A 14,952-nucleotide genomic window follows, 5' to 3' on the forward strand; every position below is an offset into this window, starting at 1 on the left:
AACATGTTCATTGCCAATAAAAAATCATTTTGGTAGACACATCAAAATATCATAAGTTATAGCATTTGCCCCAAGCGCCTTGGGGGCGCTATGGCATACCCAGAAGCATAGTTACAGTTAATGACCCCACTCTGAAGTTTCTATGAAAAATCCTTCCATACAAATTGATTTTCTTTTAAACAATAAATAAAATAATTGATACATAGAGTCCATTTCGCTTTTTACTTGGACACTGCTATTATCCTGTCAATGATTTTTCTTGAATTTTTCAAAATGTATGCAGTCTATTTTTCTGTTGTTTTAAATTTCACTCTATCATTCATGCCCATATTTGTTTGTTTTAGATTGTATATAATATATAAGGTAATTTCTTCTCGTTTTAAGCTTTAAATTACGTTTTTTTTTATTGTTTTACTTTTTTAAACTTTTAAGTTAGAAACATAAATTAACAAATGAACACAAGATTATTATAATATAATTATTCAATTATGTAAAGCGGATGACTCTTTAAAGTGAATTAGAGAATCTTTTGAAACTAAGAAAACAGTGTTGCGACTAATATCAATGCATATCAGTGCAAAAATCATATATGTTTGAGCACCTTCCGGTGCTAAATTAGAGAAAGAATCACCCCTGCACTGCACTTGTTTTACATGATTGGAAGTCAGACGCGCATGTTCATCTAAATCTGAAAAGATCTTCTCAAATCCTAATTTCTTTATTCTCTAAATTTATATTAAGAACAAAAAATGAAGGGCCAAAAAGCCCGAAAGCCAAACTAGACTCGCTCGAAGTAAATTTTTTAGAGGAATTTTGTCTAAGTTTTGTTTCTTATACGGTTGACTCATTCATTCATCATGCTAAAGAGTGGACGAAAGTCATCATAGAGACCCATATATTTTGTTGATGGTATTAGAATCCATGTGTCGCTAAAACTCCCAGTTTTCGCGTACATCTTCCCCTGTCAAATGTAAATGGTCATAAAATCTATTTATTCAGTCAAAATTGTTCAAAATTTATTCAGTCAAAAATCGTAAGGAAACTTAAGACTTTTAACATGAAAAAAATTGATAATGATATAATAAAAAATGACATTAAAATACTTTCTGATTTGAAAAAGGATAAGACCCTTACTATCACTAGGGCAGATAAAGGCAATACTATTGTAATTATGGACACCGATGATTATGATCGTAAAATGAATACAATCATTTCGGATACCACTTTTTACAAGAAATTGGATTTCGATCCTACGGATAAATATGTAAAATCGATTAGAAAGGAATTGGAGTCCCTGAAAAATAATTTACACATTACCCCTCAATTTTATATTAAATTTTATCCAAGAGGTTGTTCCGCACCAAAGATCTATGGTCTACCCAAAATTCATAAGGCGGGACTCCCCCTCCGTCCCATTGTATCAACTTTTTCATCACCAGTGGCAAAATTAGGAAAGTGGTTGTCGGTGGCATTGCGTCCACTCTTAGGAACACAAAAATCATATATACAAAATTCCACTGATCTTACTAATAAGTTAAAAAATTTCACACTGGAGGAGAATTCAATTCTCTGTAGTTTTGATGTAGTGTCCGTGTATTCAAATTGTAACGTGAAAAAGTGCGAGGATATATTAAGGATTAAATTACAAAAGCACTTTGATTTGATACAAGATGTGACCATGGCGAGTTTGGAGATTGAAGTCATTATGAAATTGGTTATTCTTGCAAATGAACATTCTCTTTATTTTGGTTTTAGAGGTGAATTTTATAAACAGGTGTTTGGTTTGGCTATGGGGGCATCTCTCTCCCCTTTGTTGGCAAATCTCTGCATGGAATCTATTGAAACCTCCGCCATACACAGTTTTAGGCTCTCTCCTTGTTTCTGGGGCAGATTCATGGATGATGTGGTCTGCATTTGGAAACACGGTTTAGAGTCTTTAGACCTTTTCCATAAACATTTAAATAGTTTTGACAAAAACGTAAAATATACAGTGGAGTTTGAAAAAAGTGATAAACTACCTTTTCTGGATATCTTATTGATCAAAAGTGAGTTCCATTTACTTTTTTCAGTTTATAGAAAGCCTACCCACAGTGATAGGTATTTGAACTTTCACTCTTGCCACCCTATCTCAGTGAAACGAGGGGTTGTGATTGCACTGGTGGATAGAGCTTTCAGAATTTGTTCCCGGGAGTTTTTAGATTCTGAATTGTTATATTTGAGGGATGTTTTATTTTGTAATAGTTACCCGATTAAATTCATTGATAAAATAATAAAAAATAGACGCATTAATCACAACAATAGGGTTATTGGTGTTTCACAGTGCACAGAATTAGACTTACCGAAACGTTTCATTTCTTTACCTTATGTACCTACTTTGGGGGAGATGCTTAAAAGAATTTTGGGTAAACATAACATTGATACTTGTTTCCAATCAGTGAGACCATTAGGTAGTTTTCTTAATTCTGGGAAGGATTTAACCCGGGGGGATTTAGTTAGTGGGGTATATAAAATTCCTTGTTCCTGTGGAAAGTTTTATATTGGTAGAACTCACCAACAATTTACTGAAAGATTTATTGAGCATCGCTACTCAATATAAAAAACCCTACAACTAAGAAAGCCTCCCGAAACTTTTGTTTCGGCTCTAGCTGAACACACATTCTTTTATCCTGAACATTTTATAAAATTTGATGAGGCTACAGCTATTTCTAATGATGGAGGTTTTTCGCAGTGGGCGAGGGAGGCTATAGAAATTAAAAAAAACATATATTTGCTAATATTTCAATAAATAGAGACACAGGGAATTTAAATATTGACCAAATTTATGATATTCTTTTAAAAATAAGCCAATAGTCGATGGGGGAATTAAAATTTTACACAATCACCAGGGGACAAGATTACCCACTAGACCAAAAAGAGTTGCTTCAATGTTAGCTTACAAAAGGATTATTTCGCAACAGAATAATTAACTAAGTTTCCATTTTCATAAATTTTCCTCAGTTGCTCTTTGATTCTCATTGAAGTAACTCGCATAGCTGCTTTTCCCTACGTGGATAAGTAGCGACAATTGTATTTATTATATTTGGTGGTGGTTTTTATTTGTTTTTAGATTAGTTTTCTTTTAATTTTCTATCTTGTGCTGAAGACGCCTTGTTTTATACAGGCAAAATATCCGCGTTGTTTTAGTCTTTTAATTTTACTGGCCGTCGTCTCGTTTGAAGTTTTCTTTTTTAGAGTTTTATCTCTCTTGATTGTTTATTCATCACTGACTCTTCTATTAATATGAATGACATATTTGCATTAAATTTTTATGGTCAAATATGTTTTCTTCTTTTTTGATTCATTTTGTACATCACTTTTTTGCATTTATTTATTGAGAGCGGGCACAAATATATACTAAAACTACTAACACCTCACAACAAAAACCAAGCCAGCCGAGGCCAACACAGCTACGCACGCTCCTCCTCCTTGCCCAAATATTCAAAGCCTCCCTCTTTACACCCTGCCCTTAAATTTTTCTTTTTGACACCTTCACAACCCATCCAGGGGTTGATCTGCTTTTTGTTTGCCCATATATGATTGCCCAAAAATGATGATCCTGGTCAATCTATCATCCTTCGTCCACAGATAGTGTTCTAGCCATCTCAAACTTTCTCTCATTATAGCCTTAGAAAGTGGGATTGGCCCATATTTGTCATACAGTTTTACTGCATAGCATAGGTCAGGCACTAGGACTTAATTAGGCCCTAAACTGCTTACGGATAGTTTTGAATACCCTAATGATTAGTGTATCCAAAATAAACCATTAGCAGTTTTTCTAGAAAACATTTATCATCATCCATCATTTTTCGGAGCACCCACGTTTCAGAAGCATGCCTTAAAACTGTCATCACTGAAGCTTCCAATATTCGAATCTCCCTATAGTTCCAAGTTCTTTCAACCATAAAAATTCACCTTGGGACTTGGCTATTCGATATTTACCATCTTCACTGCACCAACCGTTTTCACTAATAATGCTACCTAGGTAAGTGGAGCTGTCACTTGATTGATCTTTTCGTTGCCCAGCCTCACCTCTTTATCTTCACCTACTTCAGATCTTTGATATCTGTTATATATATATTTATATAGCAATTCTCAATTTATATAGTTAGTTTATAGTTAGTCTATATAGTTAGTTTATTCTCAATTTATATAGTTTTATATAGTATATAGTTTTATATAATTTATATCTCAATTTATATAGCAATTATCTGTTATATATATATTTATATAGCAATTCACAATGATATGAAATATATATGGTGACTTAATTAATCAGTTTTACCAACGATAATTTCACAGGATTTGTTTAAGAAATTAGTCGTCATTCTCATAGCTTTTTTTTATCATTGCAGAAAACCAAAATAGAATATGTGGCTGGTGTAAAGTGAAGAATATTGGGCTGAGGTAGAAAACTGAAGGGAAGAACTTCATTACTCAAAGCTTATTCTCGTGGTAAGTGGCTAAAACAAAGGGAGTATTTGGGGAGTGTTGATTAATTCTGTCCGGTAATACCGCTTTGTTTCAAACATCATTTTTTTCACCAAAGCACCGTGTATGGAAGGAGTTGTCATAAGAACTTCAAAAGGGGCTTTTTCAGTTTGAGGATGAAAATTCTAGAGCCAATTTTATTGTTCGAAAGCACTTGGGTGGTAACCATCCCCCCTTTCCCATGCTCCTTATTCCAATAAAGACATGCAATCAAAATTTTGAGATACCAATTTTGATCAGCATAGCCGAAGGGTACAATTACTGTACTACTCGGGAAGACAATCCCTTCCACACCCTTTTGACAAGGGTTGTGAGCTGAGCAATTCGTCTATTGCTTATATGTAGTGTTTGTTATTGGGAGAGGATCTACATTTTACCCAATGTGTCTGAAAAAGGCCAAGTGTATAGAAAAGTATTGAACTACATACAAACATACTATGCGTATGTACATTGTCAAAATGTCCTATAAGCTATTTCTCAGGAGCGCCTTAGTATGTTAAATTGAAACTTTCAGGGCTTGTTACAGGATATGTTGAAATATCCAAAAGACTTTCTGTATACTATCACTAATACTATAGAACTGGTACTAATATTACTTTTACCACTGCTACTACTACTGTTTATATGAAAACTGCTACAACTACTACTACTGAAGCTTAGGATATTAAGGTAAACTTTCAGGAAATGACAAAAATGAAGCACAGTGTCCGGATATTAGTTAGTCAAAACGGTAACTATGTCCCAGGGACAGAATTGAATATTCAGTTAAAGCTTTCAATGTTTGTTGAGAACCAACCGAATATATATTAGGACCCTACTTTAGTACTTATACCCTAGTATCAAAAGATGATTATGGTACTAGTACTGCAATTGATTCTGCTGCTACTGCTTATATTAGTGACATGCAGAAGAAACTTTCAGGCAATGTTGAAGAGGATGTTACCTTTAGTTTAATACCTTTAGTATTGTTAATACTAAAGGTATTAAGGTAAAATTTTCAGGGAAAGGTGAGGGTGGTGTTGAGCCAACTCAAAATATGCTATGTGCAAGCAAATATTTAAAAGGGCTTATCAGTAATACTTAAGGAAACGGCTTAAAGTACAAAGTCTAAATTTTCAAGGCATTTTGAGGGGGATAGTAAATTAATTTATTTATTTATCTTTCTTGTTTATTCATTATTGTTTCATTGGAGTCTATTTAGTCCACTTAATTGATTTAGTCTATTTAATCTATTTATTTTTGTCTTCAATAATTTTTATTTTATTTACATTTTTTTTTCTTCTCCATTTTTGCTGTCCTCTCTGTGAGTAAGTGATTATTTTGTTTTCTCTGAGTAAGTTACTCCTTTATCTTCTCCCTTCTTTACAGGCCAATTAACTTTTGGGGAAATAGTGAAACGTAACATTGTATGTGAATTTCATGATGAATAAATCTTATTTTATCTTAATCAAGACACACTTTTACATAAGGTTGTATCAACAATATCCCAGTAACGCCTTAGGATATTCAGCAAAACTTTCAGGACTACTAATATTACTACCCCATTTACTACTATTCAACAAAATCAAAATAGCTTACAGGTCTCCTTAATTTCAAAATGACATAGACAAATGGAATAAGGTATAAAGTAAAACAGGGAAAAACTATATTGCTATAAAACTAAGTTGTTGTAGGGTTAATAGGACGTATCATCTGTAAACTTCTTATCCTCTCAAATGTTCCTGCAAGCATTAAGTACCATTAAGAGTGTACTAAAAGTCTTAGGAAATACAATATTCTAAAAATGCATCATTGATATTCTAGAGGTATTGTACCTTCTTTAATCATGACTTTCAGATGTTATTTAATCTTATTCTTTCTGGTATATACGTTTTCAACTCGTTTTTAAAGTAGGCTATTTTTTTTATTTTTCCGTTTGTAAAGTTTGAGTGAGCCTATAATTTGACAAGCTCAACCAAATTTTGTGTTTTAATACATGTTAATGCTTTTAGTGTTTTAATAAATTATTCCGTTTATGTTTAATGCTTTCAATAAAAATAAACAGCTGAATGACAGCTGAATAAAGTTGTAGAAAGCTTTGACACTTCTGATTCTTTTTTGTGCTTTTGTCTTTGTTTTAAATCCGTGGACACCTTGTAAAGTAGAATCGGTAGAATCAGTTTTATTTGCACAATCTCTCGTAGTCATAAAAACTAAATGGTGCTTGTGCTTGCAAAAAAAGGATTAAATCAAAGCGACGAAAAAAGAAGACGAATAGGATTAAAACAACAATTCACTTACTACTTACAACAATTACTACAGTTACACTTACTACAGTTACACATACACTTACTACAGTTATACTTTGATACAAAGAAAGGGATGAATGAGTTGGAAAAACGATTTGTGCGTGAAGGAGGTGCTGCTAATCTGTCAATGTTCTTCGACCTAGTACTTCGATGTTTCACTAAAACTGATGGTAGTATTGGTCTGTGTTTATCACTTCTGAGGAGATATTGGCCAAATTCAAGGATCAAACTGAGACGACGCTCTTGAAGAGAGGGAATTTGTAAAGTGGATAATGCTAACTTATATTCAGTAAAAGCATCGGACAGTATTACTTTGACTACTCTTTTATGTATAGAAACAAGCTGGTCACTAAGGTAAATAGTGTTATTGACTTGTGGGCCCCATACGGGACATGCATACTCTAAAATTGGTCAGATGTCAGTGGGATAGGCAACCCTTAGTTGTGCCACTGAGAAACCAAATCGACGCACTAGTATAAGTGTCCGCATCGCACTATTTGCCTTTTTGATAATTGTATCGACATGAAGGCTGAAAGAGCAGTCGATGCTAAACTGACACCAAGCACTACTGCCGAAGATTCACTAGGATAAGTAGGAGGATGGCACACAAAGTCTCTCTTGAGAGGATTAAAGCGAAGGATTTTAGTCTTTTCTTCGTTGATTTGGAGGCTGTTCGCAGTACATTCATCTTTAAAGTTGTTTATTATTTCGTTACAGAATTGGAGAACAGCCTCAGACGTCTCAACAATGTACTTCAGTAGGACTGACAAGTCGTCTACATACTTAAATCTTTCATCATAGCCGGAAAGGATGAAATTTATCACTGCCAAAAACAGTAGACTAGCGAGCTTAGTACCTTGTGGGGCTCCGCATGTAAGCTCGACCCATTCGGAGTCTTTTCCCCCCTGGGAAAAGACTGTAAACGCACTGATAGCGGGCTTGTAAAAAATTGGTCACTAAAAGGAGAATATGTTTGTGCGCACCCATGGTGCGTAGATTTGTGAAAGCAACGGAATGGCGAATAAGATCAAAAGCCTTTCGGTAGTCTACAAGGAGAAGGTCGACTATAGCACTTTCCCAGTCTAGCAACTTGACAATGAGATGGTACATCCGAACTAAATAAACAGTTGTACTGCTGCCTCTTAAGCATCCATACTGATACGGGTCTAGATGTGCAGAGACCTGTGACATAAGTTTGCGGTAAATAAACATTTCTGCCACTTTAGAAAGGTTCGGAGTTATTGAAATAGGCTGGAGTTGATCACAAGATTTTGGACACCTTACTTTTGGAATAACGCAGACATATGCTCTTTACAAGCACTAGGGAATACTTGCTGACGGGAACATTGATGGATTATAGAAGAGAGTAGTTTAGCAAGAAAAATGGTGAATTCGCGTAACAGCTTTACTGGAAGCTCACCTGGATAGGACGCACAGTTCGCTTTCAGTCTTAGGAGCTCCTTATAAACAGTGAATTCAGAAACTTAACATACGTCATCAATTTCTGCACCAGCAATGATAGTATCAATTTTTGATTTGGCGATTGATGTAAATGTGGTACAAATGTGAATAAAAAAAGAATTGACTTCATTAGCTGAGGTCAAGGTACCGTCCTCTTTGAGCAGCCTTAGATCTCTGAGTGCTGTCTTACCGGTAAGTCTTTTTACTGAGGAATGCCATTTGTGGGGGTCTATTGTGAGTAAGGGAGTAATTTTATCCTTCACATACTGCCTCTTGGCACGCTTGTTCGGTTTAACAATATGATTAAGCAAATTAGCTAAAGTGACGGTATCACCAGCGATATGAAGGCGACAACACGTTTTTATTAAATTCTTTAGATCATTCGTTATCCACGGTTTATCAGTGTCACTTACAGTAATGACTTTTATGGGGAAACAAGTCTGAAACTTCTCCTTAAGCAGAGTATTCAGCTTATTAACTTTGATATTAATATCCTGTTCAGAGCAAATGTCCTCAAACTGATAATTACCCATCCAGCGACCAAATGTAATTATCGAGTCCTCAGTAAGTGGTCGCACTGTATATTTGACTCGTTTTGGCTTCGGGATCGCCGAACTAGCTTCCCAGAAGATGTTAAAGTGATCAGAATTCAGAAGGGGGTCCTAGGGATCTAGGTGCGTAATAAAAGTCTGTCAAGTTTGTAAAAATCAAGTCAAGTGTGCTGCCAGTTTGATGGGTAGGTATTGTAACGGCTTATCGAAAATCTAAAATATTTGAAACCCGTTGCCTATTAGTTTGATTAAAGTCTCCGGCAATAACAAAGCCAGGAGAGACATGCTTGCGGCGCATTTTGTCTACGAAAAACTGAATGTGTTCAATCAAATCTTTCCTGTTTTTAGCGCTTTCAGGATAATAGACCGATGCAACAATTAAAAATGAAAATCTTTTTGATAAACGTGCAGGTTTGCATTCGGTCCATAACATTTCGTGGTTGGAGTCAATAGGCTCACTTAATAGCTTTGAAGGTAGGTCATTACGAAGATAAAGTCCAACGCCTCCTTCCCGAGGATTCAAGCCACGATCGTGACGCGTATTAAAGTAGCTTGCGTAACCTTTGATACGCACCAATTCGTCAGAAGTGTCCCAACATTCGCTTATTATTATTATTACTGAGGTGTTGTTCTGCCTGGCAATAACTTCAAGTGCATCAGTTTTGTTCTTCAAAGATCTTGCGTTACACACAAGTATATTTGGCAACTTACTTTTAGCTAAAGGACGTTCGGGCTTAAGAACGGGTGGGCTGTCCTGGATGGGGCACACGGGGGTTTCGTCAAATCTCTTCAGACTCGGTATTTTAGGTGTTCTGGATATCTTGATTTTCGCCAGGTTTCGCTCAAACACTTGTTTTGGCGAAGGATAATAATCACGGCTTGCCACTAGTACCGAAATAGCACACCCCGTACGACTTCTCCTTTCATTTTTCCCTGCCCGGCATCCAAGTTTCTTTCTTGTCGGATTGTTTCCATTGGTGGACGATGCGCCGCCTGTGACTTCTTGCAGTAACTGCAATGCAGTTAGCGTAGTCAAGATTGATGGCGCCAAAAAGGTGGAATGGAAACGCAACTTTATTAAGTCAGTTTTTGGCAAAGCGACGGCTTCAACAGGAGTGATTCTGGGACTCAAAATAGAGCGGATTAAACTGCATAAGTCAATATCATATTCACCATGAAGAACCAACTTCCGCGCACAAATATCAATTTGTCATATCAACTTACTGTCAATAATTGTCATATCAACTTACATTATTGCATAAGGAGTCAAGTTTACTGGGGGTGACACCTCTCTTCGCCCACTTTAGCCCCCGAGGCAAGGGCTGTTAGCTATGCTAGTTGCTTATTGTTAGGTTGTTAGGTTGTTACATGTTAGGTTGTTATTGGAAAAGAGGGCTTGCTTGCTCCTGTGTCTCCAAAAATGATTTGGGTATTAAGGTGAAACTTTAAGAAAACATTGAGAGAGGTACCGAACACAATTAAAACGCAATATCTACTTTCTTCTCTAGGAAGGTAATCAGTAATATTTGAGGAATGGACGATGGTAATAAGTTGAAACTCTTAAGACATGTTGAGGAGATGTTGAATAAAATCAAATGCACTTTGTGCATACTGATCGTTAAAAACGCACATCAGAATACCTCAGAAATGGCACAGGGTATTAAGTTGAAACTTTCTGGGCATGTTGCAACCTTCAGGTTACAACATGCCCAAACCTTTAAGTAACATCGAGGGAGATGTTATACTAACGTGCATTTGGATTATCAAAAGGGTAAATCTGTAGTATGTTAATAGTGGCTAAGAGTCAGAATGTTCAATCAAAAGGTACTATGTGGCTCTGGGTTGTAAAAAGGGCGTATCTGAAATATCCAAGGCACAGCTAATGGCATTTAGTTGAAGCTCTCAGGGAATTTTAAGGGTGGTATTGAAATGAATCAAAACATACTAACTAGAACTATGAAATTATATTCGAATATCTTAACTCTTGTACAAGAGGCGTGAAAAACTGGATACACATTAATTGTATTAACCAATAAAAACAAGCTGGGAATAAAAAACGAACAGATATTAATAATAATAAAAGAAATTTCCGAGAAAACTTCAGACATAAAAAACCATAATAAAATTGAGACTATCAGAAGAATTTCTATAATAATTCAAACTAAAAAAAAAAAAAAAACATAAGAAAACTATCATAGCAAACAAAGAGATAGCAGGTACTAACACAAATGAATAAATAAATTTTGGAACAAGTAAACATTAAATTCCATATTCAAGTCAAACTTAAGACGAACACAACTACCGAAAACGGGAGTTTGGCTACCGCCCTTTCCCTCTTCCTCAACCCTAAAAGCAAAAAGCTTGTTGCGTTATTTTCACTTTACTGACGAAAAAATATACTAAAAATGTTGTCTTTCATGTTTACAACATTGAAAAACAAAACAGTTATTCCAGTGATATAAAATCTTGACTTGCTGAATATCCAGGAGCTAATATCGTTATATACTAAATGTTCTGTTTATTTTCTTTAGGTCTTTCTTCTCATCTTGATTATTATTTTGATGTCCTATTTATTTGTTGTCGATTTTTTTTAAAAACAAGAGTATTGTGTTCTAGATATATTTGATTTTCAATAAAATAAAAATGTCGCACTAGGCTTTAGACTAAAATGTTTAGGAAAGGGGAAAAGAACAGTACCCAAAATCTTGTTTGTAATAAGTTTTGTTCGTCTTAAGGTTTTCTTGAGTCTTCAGTTTAGATTTTACTTGTTTTAGGATTTATTTATTTATTCATACTATTACCTGTTATCTCTATCTTTGCTATGATTACATAAAAAAAACAACTAGTTTTTCTAACTGAAAGTAAGGAGCGACATTAAAACTTAAAACGAACAGAAATTACTCCGTATATGAAATGGGTTGTCCCGTCCGCAATCCCTCGCTCTTTACGCTGAAGTTTGACTCTTTGCCACAATTTTACTTTTTAAAACAATTAAAAGCTTAAGCGTAAAGAGCGAGGGATTGCGGAGGGGACAACCCATTTCATATACGGAGTAATTTCTGTTCGTTTTAAGTTTTAATGTCGCTCCTTACTTTCAGTTAGAAAAACTAGTTGTTTTTTTATGTAATTTCTGAACATTTTTGAATTAATGTATGTTTGATTTTGGCTCTCCACACATAAATTATTAAAATGGAATTTACATTTTAATTCCTTTTTTGGCTAAATGGCTTTCTCTTAGTTCTGATGAGACGATTTTGAGAAATAAGGGATGGGGAAGGAGGCCTAGTTGCCATGCAATTTTTCGGTTACACAAAAAGGCAACTATAAATTTTAATTTTTAACGAATTTTTTTTCAGTAAAAAATATACGTAACTTAAGAATTAACTTACGTAACAAACTTTCATAATCTTATATTTTTATTATGTATATGAGGGGGTTTGTACCCTTGTTAATACCTCGCTCTTTACACTAAATCGTAAGTTTTGTGCCGACTCTTTAAGAATGACCCCTGAATCAGGAAGGCCGTAGAATCAATAGTTGAAATTACTAAAAATACTATAGCATAAAGAGCGAGGTATTTATCTCCTCCTAAATACCTCGCTCTTTATGCTAAAGTATTTTAAAACCCCTCATATGCGTAACAATCTCTGTTCGTTTTAAGTTTCAATGCTACTCCTTGCTTTCAATTGAAAAAACTTTTCCATGTTTATTTTTCCATTGTTTTTTTTTTTATAGTAATTTTAGAAAATCCTGCGCCCTTTTCATTGAATTTCTGTTCCCCCATGACATATTTCTCCAGGGAAAGATCCTCCCACATAGCTCCCTCTCCTCAACCCCACCCCCAAAACCAAAAAAAAATCCCCTGAAAACGACTGTACACTTCCCAATAACCATTATTATGTGTAAACACTGGTCGAAGTTTGTAACTTGCAGCCCCTCCCCCAGGGACTGTGGTGGAGTAAGTCATTCCCAAAGACATAGTTATTATGGTTTTGGACTATGCGAAACAAAATGGCTATCTCAAAATTTTGATCTGTTGACTTTGGAGAAAACATGAGCGTAGGAGGGGGCCTAGGTGCCCTCCAACTTTTTGGTCACTTAAAAAGGGCACTAGAACTTTTCATTTCCATTAGAATGAGCCCTCTTGCAACATTCTAGGACCACTTGGTCGACACGATGACCCCTGGGGAAAAGAAAAAAAAAATAATAATAAAATAAACACGCACCCGTGATTTGTCTTCTGGCAAAAAATACGAAATTCTACATTTTTGTAGATAGGAGTTTGAAAATTTTGCTATAGGGTTCTCTGATACGCCGAATGCGATGGTGTGATTTTCGTTAAGATTGTGTGACTTTTAGGGGGTGTTTCCCCCTATTTTCTAAAATAAGACAAATTTTCTTGGCCTCGTAACTTTTGATGACAAAGACCAAATTTGATGAAACTTATATATTTAAAATCAGCATGAAAATCCGATTCTTTTGATGTATATTTTAGCATCAAAATTCTATTATTTAGAGTTTCGTTTACTATTGAGCCGGGTCGCTCCTTACTACAGTTCGTTACCACGAACTGTTTGAAAGAAAATAATTCGGTATTTCGGGGCTTCTGACATTATTACTCCTTTGCGGAAGTTAGGCTCAAAATTGGAAAAGGATTATATTTTTTCTCAGGGCCCCTTCCACCTCTTAGTTCGTTTATTTTCCCGTTAGTTTTCACCTGTTTTCGCTTTGTAGTTGTGTTATCTCTTAGCAGTTCTTTCGTTAGTTGAGTTATGGTTGTGGTATATATGTTTTATCGCTCGTATAGTTGTGTTATTTTCAAATTATACTCCATAATAGAGAGGCTCCGAACACCCAGCATTGTATATTAAGCTCTGAATTTGACGTTTTTTTCTAACATGACCAGATTCGTCCTGCGCCCTGCGCCCTTTTCATTGAATTTTTCTTCCCCATGACATATTTCTCCAAGAAAAGATCCTCCCCTCAACCCTACCCCCAAAACCAAAAAAATCCCCCTGAAAACGTCTGTACACTTCCCAATATCCATTATTATATGTAAACACTGGTCGAAGCTTGTAACTTGCAGCCCCTCCCCCAGGGATTGTAGGGGGAGTAAGTCATCCCCAAAGACATAATTATTATGGTTTTCGACTATGTTGAACAAAATGGCTATCTCAAAATTTTGATCCGTTGACTTTGGGAAAAAAATGAGCGTGGGAGGGGGCCTAGATGCCCTCCAATTTTTTTGGTCACTTAAAAAGGGCACTAGAACTTTTCATTTCCGTTAGAATGAGCCCTCTTGCGGCATTCTATGACCACTTGGTCGATACGATGACCCCTGGGAAAAAAATAAAAAAAAACAAACAAATAAACACGCACCCGTGATTTGTCTTCTGGCAAAAAATACAAAATTCCACATTTTTGTAGATAGGAGCTTGAAACCCTGTGACTTTTAGGGGTTGTTTTCCCCTTTTTTTCCTAAATAAGGCAAATTTTCTCAGGCTCGTAACTTTTGATGGGTAAGACTAAACTTGATGAAACTTATATATTTAAAATCAGAATTAAAATGCGATTCTTTTGATGTAGCTATTGATATCAAAATTCAATTTTTTAGAGTTTTGATTACTATTGAGCCGGATCGCTCCGGCTTACCACGAACTGTTTGATTATTTATTTCAACTTCTGTTTGTTTTGTGTTTCATTTATTTTTAATAGTAATTTCTGGTTGTTTTGAGTCTGAATTACTGAAGACATTTATTTCTGCTGTTCCTAAGTTTAATATGGCTCTTTACTTTTCTTAGGAAAATTTTTAATTTTTGTTTGGAAAAGTTTTTTTTAGTTAATGATACAAAATAGCTGTTGTGCATAGATGGGCATCAGTAGAAAAGCTCTTAAGGACCATTCATAGATTCCCAAAGATTCACAAAAAGTTAAAAAAAAATATATTTAAAATGTATTCTTTTTTTTACTTTGATAAATAAAAAAATTAAAATTGTATGGAATTAAGCAGTATATACATATTAAACTAACAATCCACGGTCATTTTTTTTAGAGTTTTTTTTTTAGGAAAATTTAAACTATGTTCTCATCTTGAGATGGTGTGGGGGTTGTCAACCCCACTTATA

At 35.1% G+C, this 14,952-nt stretch overlaps 1 protein-coding gene across 3 annotated transcripts in view; it reads left to right on the forward strand.

Moving 5' to 3' along the window:
• Positions 1–14,952, forward strand: part of LOC136027631 (interferon-induced very large GTPase 1-like) — a 144,922-nt gene that overhangs the window by 14,350 nt on the left and 115,620 nt on the right. For all 3 annotated transcript variants that reach the window (XM_065705054.1, XM_065705055.1, XM_065705053.1), the window contains exon 2: positions 4,392–4,491. The gene's annotated coding sequence lies outside the window, so the exon portion shown is untranslated. The remainder of the gene's footprint in view (positions 1–4,391; positions 4,492–14,952) is intronic.

Source organism: Artemia franciscana, chromosome 5, assembly GCF_032884065.1.
Source record: "Artemia franciscana chromosome 5, ASM3288406v1, whole genome shotgun sequence".
In the NCBI taxonomy this organism is placed as follows: Eukaryota; Metazoa; Arthropoda; class Branchiopoda; order Anostraca; family Artemiidae; genus Artemia; species Artemia franciscana.